Genomic DNA, 12,365 nt, shown 5'->3' with positions numbered 1-12,365 from the left:
GACAGAGGCAAAAGACTTTTTAAAAACTGGTATCCGGATTTCTGATTTTTTATCCCCCATTTCTGATCTTATCTTTCAGAAATAACAGTTCTTCTCTATGAGCCTTATTTTTCCTAAAACATTCCAAAGCTTCAGAAACCAAACAAATAAAATATTGAATAAATATCTAGAGCTCAGATAAAAGCTACCCACTGGAGAAATGAAGCAAACTCAATCCAAGAAGTCATTTGATTCTTACTAGACATTGCAAAAGATCATTTAAAACAATCAAACAAACAAAAACCCTCATTAGGAGAAATCTAAACCTCAATGAAATCAAATACTTAAGTTTAGAAATCCCCACCAAAATAAGTGTAGAAAATACATTCTATATTTTACTAAGCCCCTGACAGTATTCCTACCAAATGTGAACACAGACAGACATACCAGAGTCTAAGAAAAGTCTTTTGAGTACTTTGATATTATCAATCTCTTAGAAAATCTAGGGAATCAATTTTTACAGGATGAAAAAAAAAAAAAAAATTAGACGTAACCCAAGGAAACAGATAACAGGAAAAAAACAATTTAGGAAACTCTTGGAAACTTTGGGACATGTTCTGGAGTTTAATATTAATGAAATGATCAGCTTAGAATATTAACTTAAAGTAGTTTTGAATAGTGGTTAGAAAAATATCAGCCCACAGGAATTTTCCACAGGCCTTCCCAAATTTATTAGTCATGGCAGTAAGTAGGAATGGCCTAAGGAAGTATATGGGTTATATTTTACTATGGGTTATATTTTGTTTTGTTTTTCCTTCATTTTTATTTTCCTACTATTGACTTTTTGTTCTTGGTGATGGTGGTGGGTTGTTTTATTTTGTTTTTAAGATTCAAACTACTTTTCTTAAGGCTCTGGACTATACTAACTTACATAATATATTTGCAGGCTTCCCCAACTTTTACACCTGCAGTGGTCCTCAACCTTCCTAATGCTGCGACCCTTTAATACAGTTCCTCATGTTGTGGTGACCCCAACCATAAAATTATTTTCGTTGCTACTTCATAACTGTAATTTTGATACTGTTATGTCTTAGGCGACCCCTGTGAAAGGGTCATTCGACCCCCAAAGGGGTCATGACCCACAGGTTGAGAACCACTGTCTTAGAGCATGCTCATCCAGGTCCTTTAAAGTAGATTGTCCTTGGAACCCATCTGACACATACCAAAGTCCCACTCGACCTTCCAGGCACAATTTAACTGCCATTTCCTCCCTGAAGAATTCTACTGTAATATTTAACTGCTTCTCTGTCCTATGCTAATTCTAAAGAGAAAGAAACCAACACTCAATGAGCCTCTACTGTAGGTCAAGGACTCTATAAAAAAAATTATTTTAATCTTCTTGACATCCTACAAAGTACTATTTTCTCCAGTCTGCAGAATGGGAAATTAAAGCTATGAGAAGTTACATAGAACAATAAATCATGGAGTTGAGATTTAAATGGAGCCTATCTAATTTCATACTCCATGGGTTTTATATAATTTCATGCTGCCTCTGTTATAGCCTTTATCACACACTGGCTTATCATTAGTTGTTTATAAGTCAGTCTGCCTTTGCAGGTTAAAAGATCTTTGAAGGCAAAGGCTTCAAAGGTTTTGTAGGTTTGAATCCTCCTGTCCTAGCACATTGTCTAGTATGTAATACATACAACACTTAAGTAGTGGCAGAAATAAGGTGAAGAAATTAATACAATGTTCATTTTTCTCATATAATTAGCTTTTGTGTGACCTCAAGACCTAAAAAAAATAATTACATGGCTTCCAGACATAACAGGGTAACTGAGACCACAGCTGTCCTCCTATAAATAGTGAGAAATTGGATAAAATATACAAAAGAATTACTGTCACACATTGGACAGAAGTCAGTGTAGGACTATGATCCCTAAGCAAAGGAAAATAAAAATGGTAATCCTCTAAATGGCCCCTGATGTCTCTCTGAAAGCACTTTCTGGAATGCAACACAAGAAGTGGTAACCCAAGCAGAGTATAGCTGTCTTATTGAGTTGGGGTAAGCAGAGTTCAGAGTTTAATGAAGAGGAAAGAGATGGAATTTGCAGGAGAGAGTACTAACGAGAAGGGACTTATGCAGAGAAGAGCTTCAGAAATCTGCACAGGGGTCCTCTTGAGACCTTAGGTGAAAACTAAACTGCATATGCATAGAATACATGCCACAAAGTCAAGCAAAGTACCATGAGTAGTCATCTGAATAATATCCAGAACTCATACAAGACTGAGACCTTTTGACCAGCTAAAGTAGAAACCTGTATGATTATTTCTAGAGCATTGCACACACTACTTGCAAAGCTCAACTAGCTCTCTAGTAGTGATTATTAAAAGCTAGAGTACAGCTCTGGCTGGTTTGGCTCAATGGTTGGAGTGTAGGCCCTCAGACCAAAGAAACCCGGGTTTGGTTCCTGCTAAGGGCACATACCTCAGTTGCAGTTTGTCCCTAGCCCTGGTTGGGGTCATGTGGGTGGCAACCAGTTGATGTGTTTCTCTCACATCAATGTTTCTCTCTCTTTCTTCCTCCCTCTCTCCCTCCTGTTCTATCTGAAGATGAATGCAAAAAAATATCCTCAGGTGAGAATAAAAAAAAGCTAGAGTACACCATACCTGGACCATGTGGCTCAGTTGGTTGAGCATCACCTCATGCACCAAAAGGCTGCCAGTTCAATGCCCAGTTAGGGCACATGCCTGAGTTGTAGGTTCAATCCCCAATAGGGGGCATACAAGAGGCAGCCAATGGATGTCTGGCTCTCACATCCAATGTTTCTCTCTTTCCCTCTCTCTTCCTCTCTCTCTAAAAATCTATTTTAAAATCTTTTCTTAAAACTTAGAATACACCAGAATAACATGGAGGGTTTGATAAAACAGACTGCTAAGCATCATCCCCACCGTCTTTGTTTCAGTGATTCTGGAGCAAAGCTCTGGAATTTGCATTTCTAACAAGTCCCCAGGTGATAGGGATGCTGTTGGTCTAGGTACCGTACTTTAAGAACCACTGCCCTAGAGGAAAGACAACTCTAGACACACTCTAACCAGCTTCAAAAGAATTGAACTCAACTCAAACTACTTGCTATAATTAAGCTTGACAATGTTTATGGAAAGACAATAAAATTCTGCATTCAACAACATAATTTTCAAAATATCCAGCATCCAATCAAAAATTATTAGACATGCAAAGAAGAAAATGAGACTCATAAATAGGGGAAAAAATCAGTAAATAAAATAGGCATGTAAATGGCAAAGATATAGAAATAGTAGTAAAGATTTGTAAAAGAACTAAATTTATGCTCATGAATGTAAAGGAAAACATAAAAATGAGAGAAATTAAAGATAACAAAAAAAGACTAACAACAACAACAAAAAAAACACAGATCTTCTAGAAATGAAAAAAAGTATTTGAAGTGAAAAATTTATTGGGTAGAATTAATCACAGATTAGACACAAAAAAAGATCACTAAATATGAAGCACAATAGAAATCATCCAAACAGAGGCACAGAGAAAAAAGACAAAATTAACAAAGGCTCACTATCTGTGGAATGATATCAACTTGTTTAACATACATGTAATTTGAGTACCACAGATGGAGTCAAAGAGGCAGACCAGTAATTTGATAAACTAAGAGCCCAAGCTACCATATTTGATAAAAAATATTTTTTGAAAAACAGATAAATTGCCCAGCTGGTGTGGCTCAGTGGATTGAGAGTCGTCCCATGGACTGAGAGGTCCCGGTTCAATTCCTGGTCAGGGCACATGCTTGGGTTGTGGGCTCAATTCCCAGTAGGGGGCGTATAGGAGGCAGTCAATGGATGTTTCTCTCTCACATTGACGTTTCTCTCTCTCTCTAAAAAAAAATCAGTAAAAAATAAACAGATAAAAGCAGCTCAACAAATGACAAGCAAAATAAACAAAGAAAACCACACACACAAAAGGCACATTATAATTTAAAAAAATTTTTTTTCTTTATTGATTTGAGAGAGAGAAGAAGGGAGAGGGAGAGAAAGAAATAGAAACACTGATGAGAGAGAACATCAACTGGCCGCTTCTTGCATGCCCCTCATTGGGCATTTGGCCCACAACCTGGGCATGTGTCCTGACCAGAAATTGAACCAATGACCTCTTGGTGCATGGGTCCACACTCAACCACTGAGCCACACCAGCCGGGCTATAACTTTTCTTCAGCATTTTAATTATAATGTGCCTGCCAGGCTGGTGCGGCTTAGGGGTTGAGCATGGACCCATGCACCAAGAGGTCACTGGTTTAATTCTCAGTCAGGACACATGCCCAGGTTGTGGGCCAAATCCCCGGTAGAGGGCATGCAGGAGGTGGCCAATTGATGTTCTCTCTCATCAGTGTTTCTATTTCTCTCCCTCCTTCTCCCTTCCTCTAAAATAAAAAAATAATAATTTTTTTAAAGAAGTCATAAACAAAAAGTTTTAAAGCAGTAAAAAAAAAGACACTATATACACAACAAAGCTAAGAATTCCACAAAGTTCTCATCAGAAACAATGAAAGCCAGAATACAATGGAATGACAACTTTAAATTGTTATAAGGAAGAAACACAAAACATTGTCAACTTAAAATTCTTTATCTAGCAAAAATATTCTTTAAAAATAAAGGTAAACCTTGTACATTTGAAACTACTGCAGAATAATATCGAATGTAAACTTAACTGAAAAATAAAATTTTTAAAAAGTATCAATCACATAAAATGAAGTGCAAAATCATTCAAGAGGACAGAGCTTTACTTATAGGGAATATCTAGATCATTTGAAAATTAAGTTGCAGTACCACCAAATGAAGCATTATTTTGAAAGAATATGTTAACTCCAAATAAAAATTACTTCAAATAAAAAAAATAAAGGTAAAATAAAGATTTTTTTTTTTTTTAAAGAAAAACAAAGACTGAGAGAATTTATTGCAAGCGTATCTGCAATACAAGAAATGTAGAAGAACATTCTTCGGGCTGAAGTTAAATGCTGCTAGATGAAAAATTGGATCTACACAAAGGAAGGAAGAATTTCCCATTTCCCCACTCCTCCGGCCCCTAGTAACCACCATGTTACTTTCTGTCTCGATGAATTTGACTATTCTAGATACCTTGCGTAAATGGAATCATACACTATTTGTCCTTTTGAGAATGGCTTGTTCCCCGAAATGTCTTCAAGGTTCATTCATGTTGTGGCATGTGTAAAAAATTCCTTCCTTTTTTTCTTTTTTGTTTGTTTGTTAATCTTCACCTGAGGATATTTTTTCCATTGCTTTATAGAGAGAGTAGAAGGGATGGAGGAAGGGGGGGAGAAAGAAACATGGATATGAGAGAGACACATCAATTGGTTGCCTCCCGCACGTGTCCTGACCAGGCCCAGGGATAGAACCTGCAACCCAAGTACGTGCCCTTGACCAGAAATCAAACCTAGGACACTTCAGTGCCAATGCCCTAACCACAAAGCCACACCAGGCAGGACAGAAATTCCTTCCTTTTTAAGGCTGAGTAATATTCCACTGTATGTATATACTACACTTTGCTTATCTATTTATTCACTGATGGACATTTGGGTTGACCCACCCTTTGGCTATTGTGAATAATGCTGCTATGAAACACAAATGTACAAATTATCTGTTCCATTTCTCTGCAATCTTGAGATGATTATGGGAAATGTCAGAGAAGACCATATGTTGCAGATGAGAAAACTGATGGGCAGGAACTAACATTTTGCCAAAGAATCCTGGTGAACTTCAGAGAAAGACAACATGGCAGTAACAACAGTCCTGGACATGTATAGATGACTTGAGATCAACCAGTGGGGCCCCTCCCGGCCCTCAGCCCTGCTTGGCTATAGTCACACAGAGAAGCACTGGCTTCTCATTTTAGATTTCTAACTGTAAAACAAGGTACTACTAATCTACCCTACCTGGGTGTCATAACGATTTATAAGCTAATGTTAATAGGTACATTTTTAAAGATTAAAGAGAAAGTAAACCATCTTATATTAAAATAAATTAAAGATAAAACTTGGCAATGTAACCAGTGAATATGTTCAACTATTAACTTATCCTGCAGGCAATGCCTTTGTTGGCTTAATATTTCAAAAGCTTTCTTTTTTCAAGATCATTCTTGTCTACCTAGCAACAATACACACTGAAGTTAAAATTGGCTGAGAAGGTTTTTTTTCTTCAAAATATGATAGTATTGCCCTAGCCAGTTTGGCTCAGCAGTTAGAGCGTCGGCCTGCGGTCCAGAGAGACCCAAGTTTGGTTCCCGCTAAGGGCACGTATCTCGGTTGCAGTTTGTCGCTGGCCCTGGTTAGGTTGTGTGAGTGGCAGCCACTCGATGTGTCCCTTTCACGTCAATGTTTCTCTCTCTCTCTCTCTCTCCCCCTCCTTCCCTTTTATCCCTCCCTCCCTCTCACTCTATCTGAACAAAAAATGGAAAAATGTCCTTAGGTGAGGATTAAAAATATATATATATGATAGTATTTATTTTTAAACCCCTTATACAATATTTTATTTTTCTTTTCAAAGAGCAACATAGAAGTTAACAGTCTAAAAAAGAAAAAGAAAAAAATATGCAAAACTCTGATACCAAATGAAGAAAACCCTGAAACCTCATGTTCTACCTTAGAAGTCAGTATCAAAGCAATGTTCATACTAACAATGTACACAAAAGTGTGATTTTTTTTTTATCTTCACCCGAGGACATTTTTCCATTTTTTGTTCAGATAGAGTGGGCGGGAGAGAGAGGAAGAGAGAGAGAGAAACATCGACATGAAAGAGACACATCGAGTGGTTGCCACCCGCACAACCCAACCAGGGCCGGGGACAAACTGCAACCGAGATACACACGCTTAGCGGGAACCGAACCCGGTCTCTCTGGACCGCAGGCTGAAGCTCTAACCGCTGAGCAAAACTGGCCAGAGGAAAAGTGTGATTTTTGTATGAATACATACAACAGTTAACAAGCAGAGTAAACTAAAGATTTCCCAGGGTTTCTTCTATTCTTTCCATTGTAGTTTATATCATGAAAAAATAAGAGTAATATTTGTTTATCATTTTAATAAAAGTGTTTTTTGGCAAATAATAAACACCTATTAACAGATTTTTAATCAGAGAAATTGTAGTAATTATCAAGTTCCCAGCACCTAGCAGATAGTTGAAAAATACCACTGAATAAATGAGTAAACGAACAAATGAGTGAACAAATCAATGAACTTGATTATTCTGATATGTCTATATGTACTAATTTAATACAGTGATACCTCGGTTCTCGAACATAATTTGTTCCAGGAGGACGGTCGAGAACCAAATTGTTCGAGAACCGAAGCAATGAAACCCAATAGGAAATAATGGAAACTGGATTAATTCGTTCCAAGCCCCAGAAAATGCCTATTTACTGGCCTAATTTGTATATAATATGTAGAAAAACTTAAGTCTCAACAAGAAATAAAAGTGTACAGTATGTCTAAGGGTTAAATTCAGTGTAAAGCGTGACTCTCTCCACAAAGCGTGACTCTCTCCACAAAGCGTGACTCTCTCTCTGCACTCACACTGATGACGCAAGCAAGGCGCGCTGGGCCGAATGAACGCCATTCGGCTCAACTCGGCTCATCTCGGAAGTTCGAGTTCCAAATATTTGTTCGGATTCCGAGACAAAAGTTTCTCGAATCTCCTGGTCGAATACCGATTTGGTCGAAATTCGAGGCGTTCGAGAACCGAGGTATCACTGTAGTACTATCTTCTAATAGCTGCCATATGATCATTTTGGTTTTGGTGTTAATTAAAATGTGCCAAATATATAAATAATATCTCCTGCAAACAACATTATTATCCTTTCTAAGCTCCTATGTTAAATACTTTGAATTTCAGAAAGATATTTTAGGAGTGAGTAGACAAGAATAAAAGCTCCTTGCAAAAGCAATGGGCATGTTTTGATAATAAGAGATCATTCCTGCTTCTCAATTTATGGTCAGAGATTCTGTGCTTCTTAGCCAAATGATAGGAAGTAAGATTGGTTATAAACAAATAGAGAACACACAACCTAAAAAGTCAGACTGCATCTTAAAAATCAACTGGTTTTAGTCCCTATCTGATGAATACATTTCTTTTACTACCACAGGCCCAGAAGGCAATTCAGCACCACCCTGGAAAATTCACTACTTAATTCCCAGTGCCGTCCATTCTACTTTTTGAGACACCTGTAAGGATCGCAGAACTCGTTTATATGGAGCCAAAATCTACCTCCATATAACATCTAACCACTGGCTGTCAATTTGCATTCTGGAACCTCACAGTCTCATTCTAACCTCTCTTCTATAGGGTTGCCCATCAAATATTAGATGATGGCTATTATATGACCCCTTATAGGCTAACATCTCCTGTTTTTTTAGCTTGCTTATATAAAAAAAAAATCCCTCTATGCCCTGGTCCATTTGGCTCAGCAGTTAGCATGTCGGCCCACAGGCAAAGAGTCGTGGGTTTGATTCTGGTCAAGGGCACGTACCTAGGTTGCGGTTCAGTCCCTGGTCCTAGTCGGGGTCATGTGGGAGGCAACCAATTGATGTGGTTCTCACATCGATGTTTCTTTGTTTCTCTCCTCCTCTCCCCCCTTCTCTGTCTGAAGATAAGTGGAAAAATATCCTTGGGTGAGGATTTCAAAAAAAAAGTCCCCTTACTATTTTAGCCATTTTCTTCTGGACATGCTAGAAGCTTGTTGCTAAAAGTTTGTCTTCTTGGTCAAGCCCATCATTCTAGTATGTTTAGACGTTTTTTTGACTCCTGTGTCTGTCACCTAATGATTTTAGCCATCCTTCCCCAATTGTGTATTATCTACAAATTTGATCAGTGTGCCAGCTATATTTTCTTTTAACTGTTTATATAACATGAATCTGAAGACTGATTCCAAATTCCTGTGGTATCCTAGAATCTTCCTTCCAGGTTAACATTTTTTCTCTTAAACATTCTTTCAGGTGTTTGTTAAATCAGTTACATATCAACATAACTATATTACTATATCATATCCCTCTTGTCCATTTTACCCACAGTGATATCATGGTGGACCATGCCAAAAAGCTGCATAAAATAAGATACTTATATTGTGTGATTAACAATCTATGCCCGGCTGGTGTGGCTTAGTGGTTGAGTGCTGACCCATGCACCAAGAGGTTACCAGTTCGATGTCTGGTCAGGGCACATGACCAGGTTGTAGGCCTGATCCCCAGTGGGAGGCATGCAGGAGGCGGCCAATCAATGTTCTCTCTCATCGATGTTTCTATCTCTCTCTCCCTCTCCCTTTCTCTCTCTCTAAAATCAATAAAGAAAAACAAACAAAAGGAACATAAAAAACAGCCTAACAACCCTCCAAAGAACAAAATTAGGTTAATCTATAATAACATTTTTTGTAAACTCTGGCTAGCTCCTAGAGATCGACATTTTTCCTTCTGAGTACTGAACAAACTATCTGCTAAATCGTCTAACCTGAAATTTTAATGAGAATTCCCTAGCATAGGGAACAAGAAAGAGAATCTACAGATGCTATTGTCTTAGGCTCAGTGATTTGTTCTCTCTCTTTTCTCCCCTCATTCTTCTGTCTGAAACTCTATCTCAAAGGATCCTGACCAAGCTGCAGAAACAGGCAGAGGGAAAACAAAAAAACAAAAACCACCACTACGAGTGAGTTTTCCATATTTAAGTGCTCACCTCGCTCCTGTTCCCAATGCCTTCCCCATGTTCTTTATACCAATAAAGAGGAGCAATTGTTATCTACTGTTTTGATTTATCTGTACTACCATTCTTCTCTATTAATATATGGAATAGGTAACTACTTTGAAATGGTTTATATTAAGGCTTCTCCTTTCCACTCTGTCTAAAAAGAAACAAAACCTAAAATCTTTTTTTTTTTTTTTATCCTCACCTGAGGACATTTTTCCATTTTTTGTTCAGATAGAGTGGGAGGGGGAGAGAGAGAGAGAAACATCGACGTGAAAGGAACACCAAGTGGTTGCCACCCGCATGACCCATCCAGGGCCGGGGACAAACTGCAACCGAGGTACATGCCCTTAGCAGGAACCGAACCCGGGTCTCTCCGGACCGCAGGCTAATGCTCTAACCGCTGAGCCAAACCGGCCAGGGCCAAAGCCTAAAATCTTAACATAGCAATAGTCTGTGAGCAAGAGAGTAGCTTAAAATACAGCTGTATGATAACACCTTTCAGGTTTTACTTTTCACTCTGTCACCTACTTACTACAAATTATACATATGTATAGGCTTCTAGCTTTTAAAAAAATCCTGAAGTACTTACAGATAAGACATATTATTTTTAAAAACCTCAAATGTAAGTACCAATGCTTATTTGTTAGGCAGTAAATAATCATACTCAATAATTATGTGTGACAGATCAAAATTTAAAGTAATGACTTTTTTTTTTCCCTCACCCGAGGACATTTTTTGCATTTAGCTTCAGATAGAGCAGGAGGAAGAGAGAGAGAGAGAAACATCAATGTGAGAGAGACACATCAACTGGTTGCCACCCACATGACCCCAACCAGGGCCAGGGACAAACTGCAACCAAGGTACATGCCCTTAGCAGGAACTGAACCCAGAACTCCCTGGTCTGCAGACCGACGCTCTAACCATTGAGCCAAACTGGCCAGGGCTAAAGTAATGACTCTTATAGTCCACTAGAAAAGAAGAAAAATACAATTCATTTGTGCTACAAAGATAACTCTAGCATTGGTTTAAAAGCTTCATAACTTCAAGCATTAATTCAGTCTTTTGAGCCTTTCAGATTTATGTCTAAAAAATGTTTCTGAAACTGCAATTCACTTAAATATTTGAGTTTCTACTAAGGACTTATCACTATACATGTTTCTGGGAGGTCCCACCTTTAGCTAGGGACAGATTTCTTACAACACAAGCCATCTGAACAAGAACAGATTATATGACAAAGATAAGCAAAATTCAGGATAAAAACATGAAATACTACAGTCCCTAATGATATTCTCTAGTCACTGGAGGCCCTGGCCAGGTAGCTTGGTTGGTTAGAGTGTCGCTCCAATATGTCAGGGTACATACAAGAAGCAACCAATGAATGTATAAATAAGTGGAACAACAAATCTCTCTCTCGCCCCTTTCCTCTGTCTCTCTCTAAAATCAGGCAATCACTCAATCAGTAGCTACTGGACTTAAAGGATTTTGTTTGTTTATTCATTTTTGTTTTTGTTTTTGGCCTGACTGTCCCATTAGGAACATTGGCAACATTGATTAAATGGTGTTAAAAGTCAAATCACTATATCTGGCTACCACTCAAAAAGAAAGAATTATTTTGTAATTTCCTCTGGAGAATTACACTCAGTTCAAACTCTTAAGGACATGTCATAGGTGGGGCATATAATTGGGGAAAATGCAAAGCTCGGCAAGTAAATGCAAGCCAGTAATTTCAAAGAACGGCATCAGATCCTCAAGGCGAGGGTGATGGCATCACACAGGAAATTCTAAAGGAAAGTTCTTTCTACAGTTGTGGCCTTATAGTGGGGTTACCCGTCAGCCTCACTGCCCCTTCCCAGAAAAAGCCATTGTGGTGTGTTTTTTTTTAAGTATCTCATTTCACATCAAAATGCAAGGTCAAAATCCAACAACTCATGCAATATTTTTTTAATGTTTTTATTGATTTTTGGAGAGAGAGAGAAATATCAATAAGAGTGAAACATCATTGATCAGCTGCCTCCTGCTTGCCCCCTACTGGGGATGGAGCCAGCAACCTGGACATGTGCCCTGACCAGGAATGGAAACAGAAACCTCCTTGTGCATGGGACAACGCTCAACCAACTAAGCCACACTCGCTGGGCACTCATGCAACATTTTTTAAACATCTTTCTTTTTAAAAATGTGTCAGGAATTTCTACTGTATTCTGAATTATGTTTATCATGGACTTTTCTAGAAGAGTAGAATCACAGAATTTCAGAGTTGAAACCTGTGATATCTCTAATCTAAACCTTTCATTCTTCAAAGGTCCAGAGAACATAAGTGATTTGCCTAAAGTCAAACAGACACTCAGCAGAAATAATAACCACATACAATTCTGTTACCTCTGTAAAATAAGACACGAGGTCCAACAGAGCACACTGATAATCTTTACTATACAAAAAGCATACTTTTCCTGACAGCCAAATACTTTACATTTGAAGTGTCTACTAATTCAGAAATCTAAGTTTCCACATAAACAAAACTAAAACATCTCTGCAAACTACAGAAAAATGGGTGCTGAAGTTATATAGTGCAAACTACATCTTACAAACCACAGTGTAATAGTCTAAGTGTATAGTAA

General features: G+C 38.1%; 1 protein-coding gene across 16 annotated transcripts in view; it reads right to left on the bottom strand.

The window, feature by feature from the left end:
- RAD51B (RAD51 paralog B) overlaps positions 1-12,365 on the bottom strand; it is a 547,382-nt gene that overhangs the window by 415,755 nt on the left and 119,262 nt on the right. The window lies entirely within an intron of this gene.

The sequence above is a fragment of the Molossus molossus genome, unplaced genomic scaffold (assembly GCF_014108415.1).
Source record: "Molossus molossus isolate mMolMol1 unplaced genomic scaffold, mMolMol1.p scaffold_m16_p_1, whole genome shotgun sequence".
In the NCBI taxonomy this organism is placed as follows: Eukaryota; Metazoa; Chordata; class Mammalia; order Chiroptera; family Molossidae; genus Molossus; species Molossus molossus.
Note: the sequence above shows the minus strand (reverse complement) of the source record. Positions and strands in the feature narration are given on the sequence as shown.